Below are 21,748 nucleotides of genomic sequence, written 5' to 3'. Positions count from 1 at the left end.
ATGAAATAAAACACCAGACATTACAAGCACAACTGAGACATATGAACTCAAAGTGCCACAGTATAGTCAAGTGATGACAGATATGAGCTCTTCCTATGCAGAATTTCGTTTTCACATATCTTTTTCATTCCTTTAGATTTGTTTACTATGCAAATCAGACAGAGCTCTGAACAATTCCAGCATATTGCAAGTAAGCCACCTGTCAGAAGTGTCTCTCTGTAGTTGTATTGCTCATGTTTCTAGCAGCTGATGAACCTGCATGCTCTCTTGTGAGTTTGGTTATCCTTTGGTATTTTACTATAAGGTGGAGTAATTCTCTCACTTTAGAATATTTTAATATCATTACTGTTATGATCAACAGAATTATTACTTTCTTCCTTTCCATGTTGACATGGTCTATTTAGCATCTTATCCAAGATTATAAAATACATAGGATAGATTTGGAAAAAAATCCCAGAATTTCCTAGATCACAGTCTATCTGTTTATTGTCTGTCATTTACTGTCAGTCATTACCTTGCAGAGTTAGTGAAAAAACATACAATTTGTGATATAAAATACAAATCTTAATGAATTTAAAAGATCCGTGAAAACCAAAATTCTGAGTCGACAGCATAGCCTTCCACAATTGTATGGCGAGAGGGAAGGATGAGTCTTTAGAGCTAAAGTTTCCTGGAGCATTATGGACTCATAGAATATGTAATGTGGCCATAATAGTGGCAAAAATCTTATGATATGTCCTTCCAAAAATACCCAGTTTCACCCCAAACCACTGGATTTGTGCAAATAGCATGCAGCAGCCCTTTGTCATCATCCTATAGAAGGTACGCTTTTGTGAAAAAAAAAAAATTAAAGTTATTGCAAGAAACCAGAGGACAAAGGGTGCAAGAAACTCCATGGCAGTGGCTTAAGGGTTAGACTGGGAATCCCAGAGCTGAAGTTCTCATCACTACATCTGTACTCCTTTTCAGTGACTCCTTTGTGTGAATTAAATGCTCAGACTATTACATCTGTTACCACAACTACGAATTTAATTTCTGCCAGTGTTTTCAAGTGTTTTTTAATTAAAAAATGTTGTGTATCCTATTGTGGAAGTTTTAGCAGTACATGTTATGACCCTGAATGCTGTGGGGTTATTTTCTTGGTTTTTAGTTTGGGAAATAAAAGATAAACCAGAAGCTGTTTATGCGACTGCATCTCAAGAGACTTTTAAGCAGAACATTACACAGAAAAGATTATCAATGCTTAAACTATGTCATCATCCAAATATTTTCTTGATTGAAATTCATTAATTGTGTTATTGGACGAGATTTACTAGTGTTAACTATTATAGTTATTAACTAGTAAATTAAGAAGATTTACTAGTTAACACTCCAAAGGTGTAGACTATTTTAAAAATGCAGCAGCTGTAGCTGAATAGCACGTTACCCCAAACATACAGTGAGGAAAGGTTTAATTTAAAAAAATATTTAATTTGTGATAACTTATTGGAACTATATTAACCCACCATATTATGTACTATCTTCCTCTTCCATCCCACTCACAAATGTCTCAGCATTTTATTTAACATCTAACCTTTTCTCATATCCTCCTATTAAATGTCAGAATTGAATTTTACATCCTTTGGGAGCTAAACATACCATACCCATATTTTTTTCTTACACGCAATTCAATTAATAAATGAAACGTAGAACAGCAATTTTTCTTTAGCAATCCCCACAATTTTATCCATTTGATTACAAGTATTAATCACACAAATGGTTCTGTTTTCTGTGGGACTTGATTGCCTCAGGATCTAAGATCAGGCTATAGTACTTAACTTTCTAACCTGCTTTTGATGAGCCTGTAATTAAAGAAATGCATTTCCTTTATTCTCTTTTCTTCCCTCATTATGAATGGATGGTTTCTAAATCTGACATGAAATATCTTAAGGGTTTAGATAAGTAGTCTATTTGTCCAGTAACCTGTTCCTGACAGAGGTTAGTAAGTTATACTTCCTATAATGAAGAGTTTGGAATAACCTGCCAAAAAGGAAATTATGTTTCAGCTCCGGGCAGTTAGTGTTATGCCCTGGGGCATGAAAGTTTAAATTTCTTACTTATCTTATATCCTTTCTTACGTAACTGAACATTCCTCTATCTATATGAAAGTTCAGTGCTCTCTTTAACAGCAGTACTTTAAAAGTCTGTTTCTAAACAGAAAACAGCTGAGTAAATTCTGAATTTTTTTCTTTAACTTCTGTTGACTTGTGCTATCCCCTATGTTAAATTGGGAGCAATTATTGTTCTTGGTATTGTAACCATATGACAATGGGTGCAACTAAATTTAAAATCAATTGCAATTGAAGTCTTATTATAATATGGGCTAAATACAGTAGAACCTAGCAAGTTCAGCAAAAATAGGGGTTAAGGGTTTTAGTTCTCTCTCTACAATTGGTTAAACTTATTTGGGTCACCAACTGGCACAATTCCAAATCTTACATTGAATCTTCAATAATCAGGCATCACAAGTGAAAGTGCCTGTTCTTCAGTGGTTTACTTTTTAAATAATTTTGAAAATCAGATGGTTTTCATTTTAAGTCATCTGAAATGAAATGCCTGACTTGCAAAATCAGCACTCAATATTGAAAATCAGTGCAAAGTCATAATAGTAAATTTGAATATATTTGCTCTTTTGATAACAGACTAAAAAGAAGAAAAATATTTCCTCCACCTTTTCTCTATTAATAACCTGTATTTTAAAGAGACTCTTCTCAGTAACAAGACAGAAAAAAAATTTTAAAGACCCAGGAAACTTCTGATGGGATTCTCTAAAAATACTTAAGATACTTTATGGCACAAGTAGATAGATCGCCTTGATTGAAAGGTAATGGAACTTTTTACGCTAAATAATTTTGTGATAAATTCATAGAATGATTTAGTCATCTAATAGTCAGCACAAGTTCTTTTAGCCTATTATGTGGGTGTGGCAAGTCTAATCTCTGTTGTGTATTTATTTCTCTCTCATTGTCTCTCTTTCACACACACACACCACACATACCCATGATACTTAATCTTGTAGGTATCTAAGGAATGAAAAGCTATGTTCACAAAAAGTTTTAAGTGGTACAATACTTTTAGCTAATTAGCACCTTCATTATGAATAGCCAGTGTCCCTATTTAGCATAAGAAGAATTAGCGATGGAAGAATGATTTTCAAAGTGCACTGAACAGGGCAATGTCCAAATTGTCCAAAGGTTAGTTAGTGTCTAAGATTGCACTGGTCCTAGTTAATTAAAACTGCCTGGGAAGAGTCTCTGGAAAATTAGCACTTTTTCAAAAGCAATAAAGGGTTGGAAGTAGTTCTCAATTCAGGTGGCACTTAATTTTTCTTCTGATGACACAAATCATATCATGAAAACTGGCAGGGAAAGAGTTTGTAGAAGTGTGCCAGGAAGCATAAGCATCAGGAGGGTAGCTACTGTTATGAGTGATTCATCTAAGTTTGTTTGGAATACACTGTTCCAATAATTCAATTATCTATTTGGAAAGAACACAATATGGCAATTTGATCAGCAAACGCTTTTTAGTAACTTAAAGCTTTTGAACTTACACTCATGTTTAGCTTGTACTTGTTTTATTTTAGTAGTCTTTCTGTTAGTTTTTTCTTTTTCTATTCGCGGTCCAAAATTCTTATTTTCACGCTACTGATAAGTTTGATCATCATAAACTTTCCCTCTCACTGGCAATGGCGAAAAATCCTCTATTTAAAAAAAAATTAATTCTCACTTTTCTTAGTTTTCACTCTGTGCTTAGCTACTCACCTAGAGTATTTCCTTTTTCATATGTGCTCCTTTTCTTCATAGCCTTCAAACATTTCTTTTGATTTTTCCAAGAGCTCTATTATGCAATTCAACTTTGTAGAAATAATAATTACCCTTATATATAATATAATATAATATAATATAATATAATATAATATAATATAATATAATATAATATAATATATAATCCTTAACAAAATAAAAATATAAACCATTGTTTCAGGATTTTCTTCTCACAATATATTTGAATCCTGCATTATAAAATTTAATTCTTGGGTATCCATATAAGATATATGGATATAAGAGAGCATAATTATCTAGTTACATGATGGACCTAAACTGACATTCTTCATCTCAGTATTGATGTATCATGAAAGAAAATGCTGCAAAGTTGAAATCCATATGGTGCATGCAGCAAATCAAGCTGAGATTTAAAGCACAGTTGGAACCTAATGGGGAATAAAAAGGCCGTTGGTGAATACCTTGCTTAATCAAGGTGGTCCTTGTCTTCAAGTGAATCTACTATTTCAGCTCAAGATTCCTTGTCTTGTTTTTTTTATATGTCACAATTTCTTGCCTTTACCTATACAAAATGATTCAGAAAAGTGCAACAGGTTTGCTTGGTTTTTCTAAAAGCAAATTAAGTTGTTTGACATATTTTGCTTTTCATGGTTGGAATTAGATAGTTACCAGATGGAATGTCATAAGGTCATTTAAATTCTGAGAGAAAGAGAACAGGGTGGTCAGAAAGGCAGAGTTTAAAACAGTGGCTAAATCAAAAGCAAAACATTCTCTAAATGTGGTTAAATAGGACATTGACCTGTAAGTCAGTCCGTAAACATATTGTTGATATATAGAACATGCCAAGGATTTGAACTCTAACAAGAAGTTTGAATTAACTGAAGAGTCATATGGGTACATTTCTGAAGAAAGAATTAATTGGAGGGCAGACTGAGACAAGGGTTAAGAGAAGTCTTGTATGGATTGGTTTGATTTTTTCTAGATGAAAATAAATTAAGTTAAAAACCTCAACCTGAACGATAAAAAGATTTAAGACTCAGTGTATAACAGTGTTTCATGCCTTATGTATTCCTATGGTGCGGTCCTAATCAATCTCAGTTTTACTGACAGAGTTGTAAGTGCCTCTAAAGCAAATCAGATAGTGTAGGTAGAATGGAAATTATTCAATATGACCAAGTAGTTTCTTTGAAGAATATGTATCCCTGAGCTACAAGTGCTCAAAATCAATGTTCAATGCTCTCTTATGGATGGCAGACAATATTGAGTAGCATATAAAAAATATTCATGATGTTAACTTCCTTTGTCACTGGAATGTCACTGGGTTGTCAAAATGAATAAATGAAAATGTATGTATTTAGTTTAAAAATCTCTCTATGGAGAAATGATGTCTGGTATATTAAACAATGACATTCCTGTATGAATTAATGTAGTTTAAGAAAAAAATAATAAATTGAATACTCATATATGGAATAAATATTGTATGAGCTAAGAATTCTAATGAAAAATAATAATTGAAATTAAAAAAAAAAATATTCATTGTGATTATGTCCATGAAATAAGCTACAGGGAAAAAAAAAATCCAAAACATTGCTAAATTAGTGGTATGAAACTATTTGTAGGTAAAAAACTCATGAGAAGAGTTATGTTCAAGAGGCCACTCTCTGGGGGCCTTTCTGACAAACTATATAAGAAAGATTTCTTATATGGTAACACAGAAAAGTGGAATTGGAGATTAATGAACAAGCAATATATCTTGTTCTGGAGGACATTGTTGGTGTCTGAATTCCTATTTGTAGGTGTGTAACCACTCATCTCTTTACAAGAAAATTGTGTTCTTTTAAGTAGCATTACACAAATTTCTGGGTAGAAGAAACTTTATGATCAGTAAAAGACTTTGCACCATACTTTGATTGCTGGCTAAACTCTGTTCCCAAGTCATAATTTACCCACTGAGGCTAAGTCAGATAGAAATGTTTTGCTTTGATTTCTGAAAGAGGATTACTTGAGTGCTGCTCCTTTCCATTTCTGTTCTAGGGCTTGTATAAAAGTGTTACACATGAAAAAAACACCAAAACCCTGTCAGTATTTTTTTCTTTATTGAGAATTTGACCTGCAAGATGTTGAACATCTGTTATTAGTGTTTATCTGGGATTTAGAATTGGATGGTGAGTTAATATAAGAATAGACAAATGCAATTAAATATAAAATGCAGGGAAGATTAAGAAACATAAGCAAATTGCTTGTGTATTACTGCTTTTACATACATGCACCTCTCTGCTTTAAAGCAATTTGACTATAATTGGTCAGATAAAACTGAAATGATAAATATATATAATTTATATATTATATATAATATATTATATATATAAATTTTTCTTGCCAAGTATGTGTGCCTCTTTCCTCCTACAGTGTGCCACTTTACCTGTCTCCTTATACTGACAAGACTGCCCTATGGTACTGCTTTTAGAAACAGAACTATAAGCTTGTAACTTTTCATATTTTTGCATTAATTATGTTGAACTCTTTACTCCACTGTGAGATTAAAATGCAAAAAAAAAACCCCGGTTATTAATGACATATTTATTTTTAAGAGAAATGTATTTTTAAATAGCTTTCTGAAAGCACTCCATTATACAATGAAGTTTTATTTAGAACACAAAAATATAATTCCACACTCTCACTGACATTCATGCATGGGAAGAAAAACACATGTTGAGAATGGGATTAAGGCATTAAGGTGATTTCACTCTGAACATTTTTTCATCCTAATTCAGCAGGACAGGAAGTTATTCTTTTATTTCTAGTGCTTGAATTCCATAGAATAAAGCTCAATCAGAAACATATAATCATCTGAGACAGAAGGTATTGCAAACTATATCTTTTGCAAACATCCCTTTACTTTAGAGGAAATATGAATACTGACCTTGTAGTTTTTATATATATATATATCTGATTAGATTTTTCTCCCAATGCAAATAGGGTAGATTAATGGCCCTGCCCACTATAGGATAGATAACTCAAGTCTGAGGGCTGTGTGACTCTGAAAAAAGGATCTAGAACCTGTATGTACACCAGGTCATTACACATTTTGAAACACTGGTAGCAAGATAAAGTCACTGTTTTGACAAAAAATCAAACTGGACTAGTTTGGAATGACTAAGCAGATACCCTCTCTGTCCCTTCCGTGGCCTTACCAAAAAACAGCCAATCTGACTGGTTAGTTCATGAAAGAGGGAGATTATTAGTTTCAGATGAATGATAGAATTCAGCAGCTGTTGGAATTGTGCATGCCAAGTCTGTCAAATTGTTTTCTTAGTAACATTGCAGAGGTGAAAAACATGTAGAAGTTAACATGGATTCCATTCTGACTACACCATGACTGTCTGGTTTTGCTACCTGGATCTTGAGGAAAGCCAAATTTTTTACCTGATCTTTCATAATTCTGCTAAAGTCAGATTCTATGAATTGCTGTGCTTTGTGAACAGGTTTTTTTTCTGCCCTGATTAGATCATTAGCAATATCCAGTGCCATTATATGAGAATGAAGGTTTTGTCTCATCAGTCAAAGATGTTTGCTGAAATATTTTGTGTTTTCTCAAATAAGTTAAACTAACTTTATAATGGCCCTAGCATAGCAGTGTGAGTGATGCCGTGTTGATGGACAAATTTAAGTTATCAGTAAGTGTCATTCCATACACTTGAAACCTGTAAATGCAAAAAAATCTGCAGAAATCACGTTGACCACTGATCGCCTTTCTACAAAGCACAGTGACCTCACAGTCTACAGAAAAAGCCCAAGGCCAAGAAATTGTGCATCTCACAGGTCAGACTAACTTTGTAAAAATCCCTCATAGTGTCTACTGATAATATGTGATACAGGCTGCCAACAAGTTTTGTTATCTTGGTAATGAAATGTGGTGATTGCTGATGATATCACAAAGTGTATCAACTTGGCTAGTAACATTTTGGTAAATTATGGTTCCAGCCACTGAGTTCAAAATTGGTTTTTGAATGGGAATATTATGCTGCTGTTGTCATAGTTTTATGGCTTCAAGATTTGGACAAATTGCTATGTAAATGCCTCATTCATTTTCACCTATGCTGTTTTCAGCAAATTCCCGATGTCAAGTGGCAAAATAAATAGAACTGAAGCTGTGCAGTTTGTAAAAGCGTTGACATTGACACTCTAATCATATCTCAGATGAGAAAGCAATGTCAGGGAGTTCATGTGCCTGAGGGAAGCATCCCATTGTTTTGATAGAAAGACAAAGATGCAGAACTGGGTGGCTGAAACATTGGGAAGATTATCTCAAGGATAATCTTAAAGTATGTGAAGTAAACATATCTAAAGACAAACTTTGATGGCATCAAGTTCTGTAATTCTAACGACCTTGAGGAACATATTGCTGCTCTTCTGCTGAACTAAAAAGTCTTCAGTGTGGGGCAGCAGAAGAAAATAAGAACACAATTTAAAAAATAAGATCAGAAAACCCACAATTCAGAGATGCCTTCAGGCTGTCACAGGTTTTGCCTGTGACACATCCACAGGGTACTAAGCCTTCCAACTGGTCTCACTGTCATCCCAAAATTCATGAGTGAACTTTGGAAGGCAGATGCAGTTTCATGTGTTGATGACAAGGGAAAGTTTGTTTCCCCTGCAATAGTATGAAATGGGATGTTCTCAGGTCCCTCTTGGATGACTCTGAACTGCTCCAGAGGGTTGATTGCCTGCTATTTCTCTCTTGCCTGCTTGCTTTGAGTATGAAAGGCAGAAAGGTCAAATTTACTTCTGAAGCAGAATTCACATGAGTGAACTTTAATGAGAGGGTGTTAGTATCTAAAGAAATTTTACTTGAGTATTGTGTTATTTGGGAGCTTCACATATTCAAAGGCAAGAACAAAACCTTTAAGAAATTTAAGTCTATAAGAATAATTATAAAATGCATAGCTACAACACACTTTAATGCAAACTTTCTATAATTAAAAAGATGAGTTGCTGTATTTTCATGTAATAGAAATGTTCAAGTGCCCTACAATATAATTACAATTTGAAGCGTTCCTTAGTCTTGAACCAATGAGGAAAAAAAAATCAAAAGACATAAAGATTTCACCTTTCCTTGAATTTTCATCTCATATTAAAGAAATTATAATTGCAGTTTAAATTATAAAACTACGTTCTCGATGCAGTGCTGTACCACTGAAACTATTAAACTTATTCATGTTAAAATAGAGAACAATTTATTCAGCATAATCTGGTGCAAAGATAAGCATCCTGTGACTTAAAGGGGTCATAAGAATTTCCCCTCTGTCCACATGAAGCCTATTGTGGGACCTTAGAGATAGCTGAAAAATTTAGATATATTAATCTACCCATTTGAAGGTTAAATTAAGAGAATGAAACATGTTCATGTTAAGTGATGCTATTAATGCTATGACTTCACATACAGTCTTCCTAAAGCATTAATGCATGATCACGTAGTTACACATGCTTTCCTATCCCTTTAACTTCTACCTCTGTTATATGCGACAGAATTTGTAGAAAATGGAACATACACCTTTGAAACAGTGCATAAATATAATAAACAGATCTTTTCTCCTGTGTCTAATCTTGGAGGCTAGAGGTGTGATATTTTGAGTTGCTCTCTTCATTCTCTCCCTCCATCCTGCAGCACTTCATGGGGACAGGGAGTAAGGACTGCAGTCAGTTCACCACTCGCTGTTGCTGCCACTCCTTCCTCCTCAGGGGAGCACTCCTTACACCATTCCCCTGCTCCAGGGGTCCCTTCCATGCAATGCAGCCCTTCAGGAACAGGCCCTTCCAGTCTGGGTCCTCTGTGAGGTCACAAGTCCTGGCAGCAAAGCTGCCCAGCCTGAGCTCCTCTTTCCTCTGTGGGGCTACAGGTCCTGCCAGGAGCCTCCCCCAGTGAGGGGTTCCCATGGGATCACAGCTTCCTTCAGGACAGGCTGCAGGTGGATCTCTGCTGCCCCATGGATTTCCATGGGCTGCAGAGGGACACCCTTCCTCACCAGGGCCATCACCAGGGGCTGAAGAAGAGTTTCAGCTCTGGCTCCTCCTCCTCCTCCTTTTTCACTGACTCTGGCGTCTTCAGAGCTGCTCCTCTCACATATTTTCACCCCTCTCTCCCAGCTGCTGCTGTCTAGTGGCTTTTTTCCCTTCTTAAATCTATCATCCCAGAGGCCCTATCACTTTTGCTGATGGGCTCAGCTTTGGGCAATGGTGGGTCTTTCTTGAAGCTGGCTGGAATTGACTCCATCAGACATACAGTAACTTCTCACAGATGCCACCTTTGTAGGCCCTCTAATGTACCAAAACATTACCAAGAAAACCTAATATTGTATTCAGAATAGAGGAGGGTGAGGTTAAATGGGCTAAAAGTCTGTGCTTCTGAGTTCAGAAAGCCTTTCATTTGCTTTGAGGGATGATGCTCTGATTTTCATAGGTAGGGATATCACACAGCTGGTTTTTTTCCCATTCTGTTCTTTGTAGATAGAAGAGGTCTTTAAAGCTTCAAAGTTGACACTGACATAGAAGATAACACAACTTGTTGTCTTTTGCTTATATCTGAAAATAGACCTTCTTTAATCCACCAGCACTAATATTTTCTTTTTTATTTCCCTTTTTTTAATTTTGGGGAGTGGGCATGACAGCTGTTTAATCTTCAGCAGAGTAACATTCAGCAGATGGATTAGAATTCTTATCTTGCTAAACCAGCAACATCAGAAATCAATATATGAGTGACTTTCTGAAGTAATATTTCAAAGCAGAGCACAGTTTTCATAAGTTTATAGAAATAATCCTAACTCTTGAAGATGTATCTGTGAGGTGATACAGAAAAAATTAATACAGTTCAGGCTTACATTAAGTCAGGAGGGCCCAGGCACCTCTGCAAATAGCCTTTTGCTTACAAACTTTGACTGCCATAACTAAATTTCATTTTGACAAATGGGCTGTTATCTTTTTTCCTTTCTTTTATTCTACATCAGGCACAATGAATTAAATGCAATTAACACCTCCTTCAATAATCAGGGCATTCCAGATGGAAGGGATACATTTACATTGGTAAATAAAAACATCTCTTCTATACCAAATTTCCATTAAAATCCTAAAATGCCTTTTGTAGACAAACTCAAGCCCTTTGCATGTAGGAAGCCCAGCTCCTGGAAGTACTTAATGGAATGAGAGTGCATAGGTAGGGAAGCTGAGGCACAAAAGCTCAGTAAGCACTCAGTGAATGTTCTTGGGTATAGTTGAGCCTGACCTTTGTCTGTTGTAGTTCCATTGATATAAAGGGTACTTTAACAATTTATTCAGGGTGAGAATGCAATCCATGTGTTTATTGAGCCTTTCTTCTACTGTAGAAACAACTAGGCACCCAACAGAGGTAAATCAATATAGTTTCACTGAAATCTATGGGGACATGATGATTTTAAGAAGTAAAGGCCTCTCAGATATAAATGCTCTCTTTTTGTTGCTATTGTCTTCATCTATTTATGAAGTTCTTATATTTTAAATTAGCTTTTCTCTCTTTGTCTTTCTGCGATAACAGTTTCAAAATGTGTGCATCTCTCACCCTCTCTGACTGTCACCATTACAGCACTGCTAGGTCTGCCACCTTCCAGGCTAGAGGCTTCTTCCATTGCTTCCTGTGGACCCTTTCACCATTGCCACACATCTGCTGGAGCACTGCTGACAGTTCTGAGCATGGCTGTGGTGTAAACACAACATCAGATCTGGCATGAGCTGCCTGGTGAGCCCTCCTGTCTTTGTCAGGCGTAGCAGAGGACTCAGTCAAGGGAGTACATGGCAAAAAAGCCTTTGAAGCCTTATTAGAAGGCTACTACTACAAAGCTCTGCACTGAAACAGTAAAGATGTGTTAATCACCACGGACCTCCTAAGGCACTGCAAGGTTGTACTGAAAACAGTCTCAGTATCTCTGTGCTGGTTTGTGAAGCGCCTCATCTTTAAGGGGCTGTTTGCATCCATTTTCTTGACAATCTGCACTGCTCCATCTTTGGGACGTGGAGTGGATGCAGAATATGCCAAAAGGCTAAAGAGTTCCTGCCTTTTGATTTTGCAACCAGAAGATCTCTTTACTTTCTCTTGCAGGTGCTCTTCACTCCAGTGTCTAAGCTCTAGAGGAAAGGGATGGAGAAGGGATGGCTCTTCCTGGGGTTTCTGCTGAGCTTCTCACTCATGTTCTCACTCCCTTGTGAAGGCAAAGGCACAGATCCTGACTGTGCATGTGCTGATGTGCCAGAATTAGGTGTCTTTGGGATGAAGTGCTGCTGCCTGGAGCAGAGACTTACAGTCAGTTATGTGGTGAGAGAAAGCTGCACGCTTGAAAAGCTGGACCCTAGCTACTGATCCCTTCCAGGCTCTGTTGGCAGTGGTAAAGTAATGGGTGAAGAACTAGCCATCTTGGACCTGGAAGGAGAGAAAACTGGATCCAGAGACATTTGAGACAGTCTCTGTCTTCTCTTTCTTGGACCTCAGTGATAGAAATAATTCCATCCTACCAAAGACCTCAGTCCTGATTTTGCTCTGATGATATTCCTGCTCTGTGTTTGTGTCTGAAGAAAACTCACATTCTCCTTTGTAACAGGGTCCCCATGCTCTGAAGTTGCTGAAGGAGATACTCTCCTGAAACTAATATTTATTTTGCTTCTAAGTCTCAAAACACATTGTGCTGAAGAGGGTGCAGCTGCATAGAGAATTGAACTGAAAAGTTGTATGCCATGGCTTGAAAAGTCCACTGCACTGGTTAGAGATCAACAAACAATTTTTACATTTGCCTCTGTCTCTTATAAATTTGCATATGGTTGAAAGTGAGCAAGATCAAAGGTATTAAATTTTAAAGGTGCAGAATGAGCAAAGAAAAATATTGACCAATAGGACTGCTAGCTTTATTCTTTTTTCACCTTCTGTTTCTATGACTCTCTTCTCTGTGAACAGAAAATGAGGAATATGTATTGCCATAAAAAGTACCTTTAACACAAGCAACTGTCACAGCAGCACACAACTTGAGATCTTCCTGACCTTGCAAGTTTGTACAAGGTGTTGGGAATTGAGTTGTTTTATCTCATCTTGGAACATAAAGCTTGAGAGGGTGCTTCTGGCTCCATCTCCTAAGTGCCCGTGGCATGAGCACAATATATACACAGCAACTTTATATGTATCAGAAGTAGAAGTATCAGGAAGGTCTGCAAACACAGACCATTCTGGAACACTTTCCTTCTATCAGCTGCTGAGCATTGCATAGAGATGGAGTCTGTTTTGCTTTTATTAAATCCTACACAAAGCTCTCAGCAGACATTATGCAGTAGATCATTCTTCTTAAAGAGTGAGAAAATTCTTGTTTACTATAAGAAACCTCAATGTTGAAAGGTTTGTTTACAGTTAGACCAGATATTTGGAGGTCTCTTATGTTATGTCTTTATTTCACACATCTTCAGGAAATATCTATATCTCAGACACATTAATCCACAGCTAGAGCCTTATCTACTGGAAAGCTCTGAAGCAATCTAGTTTATCATAATTGCTGCATGAAGTGAGGTAGTTGGGAGTGTCCTCTCAGTATAAGGCAGAATTAAGCAGTAAACCGTTTACAAACCAACAGCTCTTCAGAGAGGGAAATATTTTGTAAAGAAGAATAAATCTTTTTTTTTTTCCTCTACAGGTATTTCAACAATTTCACATGCAAAATGCTAAAATCCCAGTTTTTTGTCACAAGTTAAGGATTTTAGATGTCTACCAGACAAATATAAATGGCATAGGAATTTGAGAGTCCCAGGCTACAAGATGACTCTGCTAATAAGATCCAAAATAATGATTACATATGTAGATGTGCCTAAAGCTAACAGGAACAATAAAAGGAAGCCATGGAAACTGGTTTGTAGTGGCTAAGCTGAAAGCAATGTTGTCTTATACACAGACTCAAAAGGGCTCAGATGGAAGATTCAATCATCCATTTGAAAGCTGTGAGTGAGCATTGTACTTTGAGGTCAGTACTGGACCTCATGCTGTACCTCATACATCTTCATTGATGACCACATTGATGAAGAGGAGTGCAACATCAGCAAATTTGTAGGTGGTTCTAAATGAGAGAAGATTTATTGACATAGAAAATAGCTCCAGTTTGAAGGTGTCTCCATAAGCCTGAGGACAGCTGACAGCAGTGCCAGGAAGGACAGCATGGAGAAATGCAGAACTGAGCACCTGGAGCAGAAAGTCTGCACTTTGTGGCGGTATAGATGGGGAGCAAGTGACTAAACATCAGTTAAAACTCCCATCACCTGGATATGCTGCCATCATGGGACAGCTGAACAGCCAGGTGCTCTATCCTCACAAACCCTGCTCAGTCACACATTTTGCTTGTTGAAGGCCTGGTGCAGCTAGCCTAATTCATGTAGACAGAGTACAGAGTTGATTCAACCAGCATTGTGGGGAGAAAAAGTTATGCTTTTAATCCTTTTTTTCAGTAGTAGAACATGTTTTGTTTTGTTTAGACGTATAATGAATGTTCTGCATAAAAATTCATGACCTGTCTGGCTTCCTCAATATGTCCAGTTTATGTCCATGGCTTCTAGGCCCCAATATATGCCAGCAAGACTCATTATATTGATCTTGAAGTGGAATAAATTGGTAAGTAGAAATTTTAGACTTGTCTGTTGTCTGTGGCACAGGAAAACACTGAGTTGGCATATTGCTGTGCACAGAAAATTCTAAGGTGTCCAAAACTGCATCTGGTTCAACTTCAGCATTCAGGATTTTATCCTAGTATCAAAGACCACTGCTAGAAAAGCTCAGTTACTCAGTACTTTTTTTTCCCAACACATTTTAATTTTTTTTAGTGAGGTTCTGTGCTAAGGTTAGAACCAAGTGTTGTGTCATATGAAATCAAATTTGCATTAGGAATTATTTTCAGCAATCCCACTGAAGAAATAACCTCCTTTGGTTATGTAGCTACATATCTGCTGTCAATTGTTTTCCATAATGTATATTTTGAATTACTCATATTAGCAATAAATAGCTCCAGGTGAACACAATAGTATTGTCATTCCTACCTACTCTTTTTTATTCTCTCATAATTCTTGGAATATTATTTCTAAATGTTTACATGTCATGCTAATAAATCTAAAATTTTCTAGTATTGTCACATGCTCTTTGGAACACTTTTATTTCTTGAAATGTTTCAAAAATGGGGGAATTTAAATACATTTCTGTAGTGATATACATATACACTTATACTTATTACAAAAGATGTTTTTCGTTAGAAGACATATTAGAAATACAATAAAAAAACCCAAAACAGATGGAATCTTATAGACTTTAAAGTACAAGAAGAATTTTCTGGTCTCTCTTTGATAGCTGTAGCTATCATGTAATACAGCAGCAGAAAAATAAATTACACAAAAAATCCATTTCCATGCTAATGGAGTGTGTTCTCTAAGACTGTTAGCATGCTTTCAGAGAGCAAATAGATGTTATTTAAGAAATTCACTTTTTAGAATAAAGATATACATTAAAATTGCTGTATGAAAGATTCCAGTCAGCTAAAAAAAATCTATTTCTTCTTAATGAAAGCATTTATTTCTAAGTAGAAAATGCCGATGAGAGTAATGACTGGATAAAAAACAGTGAAAAATTGCAAAGCCTGGGATTTTCCATTTCAAAGTTCTTTAACTGGTTTCACAATAATGGTTTAAAAATGAATAATGTAAGATCAGGAAATTCTGTGGTTGTCAACTGACAAAGGTTTCTTCCAGTTTTCAGCCTGTACAAATGAAATTCCTCCTGAAAAGCCTTTAACTGAAAAAATAAAAAAAAAGAAAAAACCAAAACTGCAGAGAATGTAGCTGATAACCGTCATAATCAAAGCTGAACAAAGAAAGAAATGCTCTATGTCTGTACCTGTGCATTTGCATGTGTATTTGACTGATTGAGACTGAGAAAGAGAAGGAAATTGTGTGTATACACTAACAGTCCTTTGCTTACATTTTTTCACGTTACATAAAAAGATTAGCAGACTTCAAAGCAGACAGGTAAATGACACAGTCACGGCTGCCTGTTGATAAGTTCTGCCCTCCAGTAGTTCTACTCAATCAGCCTCCTTCACTGCAGTACACAGTCTATAATATTTTTTTTTGTTAGAAGAGAGAGAACACTTATGTCTGTAAAATCCAAAGTGGAAGAGGGCCAGAAAATGCAACAGCAGAGTGATTTCTTCCACAGGCAAGCTGGTAATTTGCTTTGCTGGAGGTATTGTCCACCACCATTTTTATTGCAATCATTTAGGGAGATAAATGCGTGCTCCAATGAATGTTCAAAGAGAGCAAAGCTGTAAAAAAATTGAAAGTATTTCCATTTGAAGTGCTCACAAAACTATTTTAAAAATCTATGTTTTATCTTTCATACACAGTACTAGCAGCTGCATATGTTTGTTGAGAAAATTTTTTTCCTTGTAGCTTGAGTGTTATGAAATCCAGAAGATCCAGTGCAATTCCTTGCTCTTTTTGATTTTTAACAATGGTTAGACTCAAATTTTCCATCTAAATAGTGAGTCGATGAAACAATTTGTATGAATCTTCTCTGTTGCAGTTCTGATTCACGCGTGCATATTAAATACCATTTGGAAAAGATGGGAAGCCTTTATCTTTCAGCCAAATCCCATAACAATGTTTACTTTGTATATGAATGAGTTTCCTTCACCCCATAACATATTCTTATAGTTACCAGATTAGGCTCTACAGACTTAAAATTGGAAGAAAGGAAAAAATCTAGGCCCATGGAATGACATTCCATGTAAGCTAGATATCTAACCTGTAAAAGATAAATAGGTGAATGGGCAACAGCAGAAATGGTATGGAGTCAACAGAGGAGTGTAGGCAACCATCAAGTCCTTATATACAAAAGATGTTTTTCCAAGGCCTTGAATATTGGTCTTTGAGAGGGCAAGTGTTTAGGCTTGTGAGTTTTCTATGTGTGTGCATCTAATTTGCTTGTGAGTTAGGAAGCAGCTGTTCATGTTTGTTTCCCTTAGTTCCCATTCCAGTCTCATGGGTGGAACTGTGGGGGTTTTATTCAAGTTGCTGCAAAGCAGGATATGTTCCAGTCTGTAATCCTCTTACTGGATACTCCTGATAGTCACTCAAAAGTCTGACTATCCCATGGAAGAGAAAAAAGTATAGACAGTGCGGTGTCTCCCTGGGAGATGTTCAATATACCAGCCCTTCTCACCTAGACAGCATTGGTTAGTTTCTCCTTGTCTTGGCTGCAACAGCCACAGTAGACCATGGTGAGTATGTCTATACTTGGCAGAAGGATGGATTTATGCCAGGTTACAGTGACTGTGCATAGACATTGAGTTTAGTGAAGGAATTGGCTGTCCCTAAAAGCAATGTTCTATTTTTACATTGCCCAGACACCCACAAAATGGTGTGGCAACAAGTGGCAGGAGAACAGATGCATCAAGGAAAAGAGTTAAGTGTGTATTTTTAGGCTAGGACACTCTTTCAACAGTCAGATTTCAAGCTGGTTAAGAGACCTGATGTACTATTAGAAGACCTCAAAACCAGATTGGAGTGACTGTTTTTTTTTTTTCCCTGAGCTGAAAACTCAGGAAAGACTCCAACACTATTGTCAATTTTAACCCAGCATTTAGGACTTGAAAAAAGGTTGTGGGAGCAAATTATAATTCCAAACCCCTTAAATCAGAAGTTTTGAGCTTCTGATTTAGTTCTTCAAATTAGTTCTCCAAGCATTAAGTAAATGGTTATATGAAAGGATTTGTCTTTCTTTTGCTTTGTTTTGTTTAAGAGAAAAAGGAATAAGAATAATTGGCTTGGGATATTTTTATACCAAAGGGTAGCAAATGTGCAAAGCTAGTGCCAATGGAACTAGCTGCTGAAGTTGAAGAAATATATGCATATGAAGACAATGTGGCACCTGAGCCACTTAATTGTAGAGTTTTCAAGCTTTTGTTGGCTGCTGCTTAAATTGTTCATGAAGCTCTTGAGATAAAGCTGTTATCTCTGCGTAGCATTGCTCTCCACCATATATTCATGCCAGCTTGACTTGAACTTGCACAAGGGTTTTTAAAACATATTTTACTTCATAGAATAAACACCCTATTTGATTCCTCTCTCAAAATTGTGGAGTGTTACTAGAGGGGATATTTAAATCTTTGCCTTGGAGTTAGAAATCCTAGACCTAACTTTCCTCTTGGCATCTCCTGCTATCACGTAGCAGCATACAAGAAGTGGAAGTGGGGTGAGATAACTCAGGTATGTAGAGATACCACGCAAGTGAAAAGGGATGGAGTTAAGAAAGCCAAAGATCATCTAGAATTTAATATGCTAAGGGTCATAAAGAGAAGAGTTCTCCAGGCATATAAGAAGAAAATGAAGGCTAGGAGAAACAAGACCACAGCACTGATAGGATTGGGTGACAAAAGACATGGAAAAGCCTGAGGTACCCAGTGCTTTCTTCTATTCTAACTAGAATGATTTGTTTACAGGAACCACAGATCCCTAAGATGAGATGGAAGGCCTGGAGAAAGGAAGCCTTACCTATGGTATGGGAAGGCCCAGGCTGTGGAATGTTTAAAGAACCTGCACGTGCGCAAGTCCATGGAATCTTATTCTTATTAAAATGCAGTTTGGGCAGTCCTTTCTGAATTCACAGGTGCTACTAAATATGATATCATAAGATACAAATTTCCTTTCCTTGCAATAGTTACCTAATTTGAAGAGAACTCCTAGCTTTGTTTTTATAATTCTCTACACATTTACACAGTCTGACCTGGTAGTCAATTGACATCCAATAAGCAAAGAATAAAGAGAACTGCATTCACCCTTATTTATAACCTTTAAAATTTGGTGTGCATTAGATTTCTTCCCTCTTTTTATCTTCATTTCTTTCTGTCCAACCTTTGAAATTGGTAACAGCTCCTGAGTATTAAATCTGTCTCTTAAAACACATTGTCTGAGGTTGTTGTTACTGTTTACGCTAGTGGAAAAAATTCTGATAAATGATTTTTCACTGTTTCTTGTTTAAAAAATGCTAACAATGTTAATTACTCTACTCTTAGAAATTTTACATATGAATTATGTCAGCAATAGAGTGAGCTTTTTGTTATTACTTGATATCTTGTTTGCTGATGTGAAAATGATTATTATCTAAATTAGACATCCTGAGGTATTTTCCTGATCCAGTGGGAAACTGTTTTATAGAAATAACATACACACTGTCTACTCCCTCCCTAGAATCAAATGGACTTATATTTTGGTTGTGTTTTTTCCCTTGCTAAGGTATGTCATTACATGCTAGAATGACAAGGATCTAAACAAAACACACTGAGAGCATAACAATCTGTCCCAAAATTTTTTGTAACATTCTGTTTGAAAGTCAAGGTGACATTAATATTGTTAACAGTCATCTAATTCACGCTGATTTCTTTCAGCTTTCATTGAGATCTATCTTCTCAAATTAGACTTTATTCTCTTCTTGCACTTTGTTGATTTTCACCTAGCTTTCAGTGAAAAACCCCAAACTTTTGATAGATTGTTTAGTCACTTCCATATTGCTGAATGAAGCTGTCAATATCCCCAGAAACTTCTTGTGTTCTGTCCCAAAATGCCCTTCCTAGTTCGTTTACTCCAATGGAGTGTGTAACACAAATGCATTGAAGTATAAGTGTTATAAGACATAAAATTCAAATTGCAAAAGTCAGAAAATATTTTTATCTTTATAAGGTGCTTTCAGAGCTGCTTTGGGGAAAAATATTGCATCACTGTCATTTGTCAATCCTAAAGCAGTACACCTATCTTGAGTGAAGTTGATGTCCTCTGCAGTTTAATCTATGGTAGACTTACAGAAATTTATATCAGGTGCGCAACAAATTTATTTTCTTTTTTTTCATTTGTTTGTTTGTTTGTTTTTTTGGAGCTTTCCCCTCTTTAATTTTAATATATTTATACATTAAATGATCTGCTGAATAATGTATACTCATTCAGACGCATATGGAAAAACCTTGTCATTTGTGATGGATAGAAAGTTTTGGAAGGTCATCACACACATTTTACAAGCACAGAACATGAAAAAATTACATCCATTTTCTTGAGGAGCAGGCAGAAATTCTTGGATGAATGGTGAAGTTACTTTTTCTATACTTGTAAGAGAATTGTCTGTGTCTATGTTTAAAACTAGTTAGTAAAAATGATGTCATTAATTACTCCTTAGTGTTATCTAAGAAGATGATGTATTCAATTCTGATCATTATAAAATTTCTTGAAAAAATACTGTTACTTCCATTATGTTTTGGAATTACCAGACTTCTGAGATTTTTCCTAAAGAGATTCAGTATTACATAATGGCACCCTTAATACTATTATTTGAAACACTGGTGAAAAGCAAAGGCGTCCCATACCACAAACAAAAATCATTGTGTTTTTTTTTTAAACTAAGAAAGAAAGAGCAACAATATTTGCTTGTGTTTTTAGCATAATGTCTATCTATTACTCTTACTGTGTTTTCAAAAACTCACTCCATTTTAAACCTCTATTGAAGATAATAGGATCACAGGATTATAGACAAGTATGGGTGGGAAGAGACCTTAAAACACCATCTGGTCCAACATTTTGTTAGGAAAAGGAGTCTAGATAAGATTATCTACCACCCAGTTCAATCACATCCTGAAAACCTCCAGTGATTGGGACTCTACCATGTGCCAGGGGAGGCTGTGGCGGGGAATGGTTGTTCTTACAGTAAAACCATGACTTTCTTATTGAGAAGAAAGCTCTCCTGGTACCCATCACCTCTTGTCTTCTCCATGTAGATCTTGTCAAGGGAGAGCCTCTGTCCTCCTTCTAACTGTCCATCCATCTACAGTGATGAGGTTCCTCAAGCCTTCCCTTCTCCTGGCAAAAGAGACCTTTTTCAGTTTTTCTTCATTTCAGTCTTTCTTCACATAGCAGGTTCTCCAGCCCTTCAATCTTCTATTACACTTAGAAATTGCAACATATGCTTATGGATTAAAAATGGTTAATAAATGGGAAATTTGAATTAATGTCCTGCAGTTAGAGTGAGGGCTGTTGAACATGAGCACGGCCTTGACAGAGGTCTCGGTGGAAACTGAAGGGGTTTAGGAGGGGCAGTAAGATCACTTTACATGATTAGCCTTTTCACATGATAATCATGGATAATTTGAATAAAGTAAATGTATGAAATGGAAAAGACTAAGACAACATCAACAGAGAGCCCTTCAACAGATAGACACAGATAAGAGAATAATTTAAAGGAAAAGCTATTCTTGATACTATTTCTGCTGTAATAATTGTGATCTAATGGAAATAGGTCCCTTATATAGTGTCTTTTTCCTTTACCCAGTACAGTGTTTGCAGTCATCCTGAGGATGCTGAAAAACTCATTCTGCCCGGAATAAAAACAATTAAAATTGGCCATGGAATGTTATCTGTGAATTCTTGGGATGTTTTCCCATCTTTTACTGATGTTTCTTTCTGATGGAATTGTTATGTGCAGCATGAAGAGATGCATAGTTAGGTGAGTAAGTAGATGGTCTTTTAGGAATTTTATCCTAGCTGCAAGTGCTGAACATACAAGGTACTCAGAACTTGTTTCCTCACCTGCTCTCTTTTTCTTTCTTTACTGTAGCATCCTATGTCCCCTTTGAATGCAAAGAGAGATCGTCACCAGAAAAAAAAATTGCTCTTACATATTTTATTTACCTATTATGAGTCTTTAGTAAGACCTCTGACGTCGATTTATTTTCTCTGCTACCTGGATGCTGTTGTCAAAGACTTGTTATGACTGTCTTCATCTTGCCAAGCTCTATTATGTTGTTTTGTTGTCATTAACACATCTGAAATCTAATGCATTTTAGTCTACC

The sequence above is a fragment of the Ammospiza caudacuta genome, chromosome 5 (genome assembly GCF_027887145.1).
Source record: "Ammospiza caudacuta isolate bAmmCau1 chromosome 5, bAmmCau1.pri, whole genome shotgun sequence".
Classification (NCBI taxonomy): Eukaryota; Metazoa; Chordata; class Aves; order Passeriformes; family Passerellidae; genus Ammospiza; species Ammospiza caudacuta.
This window is presented reverse-complemented; position numbering follows the sequence as displayed.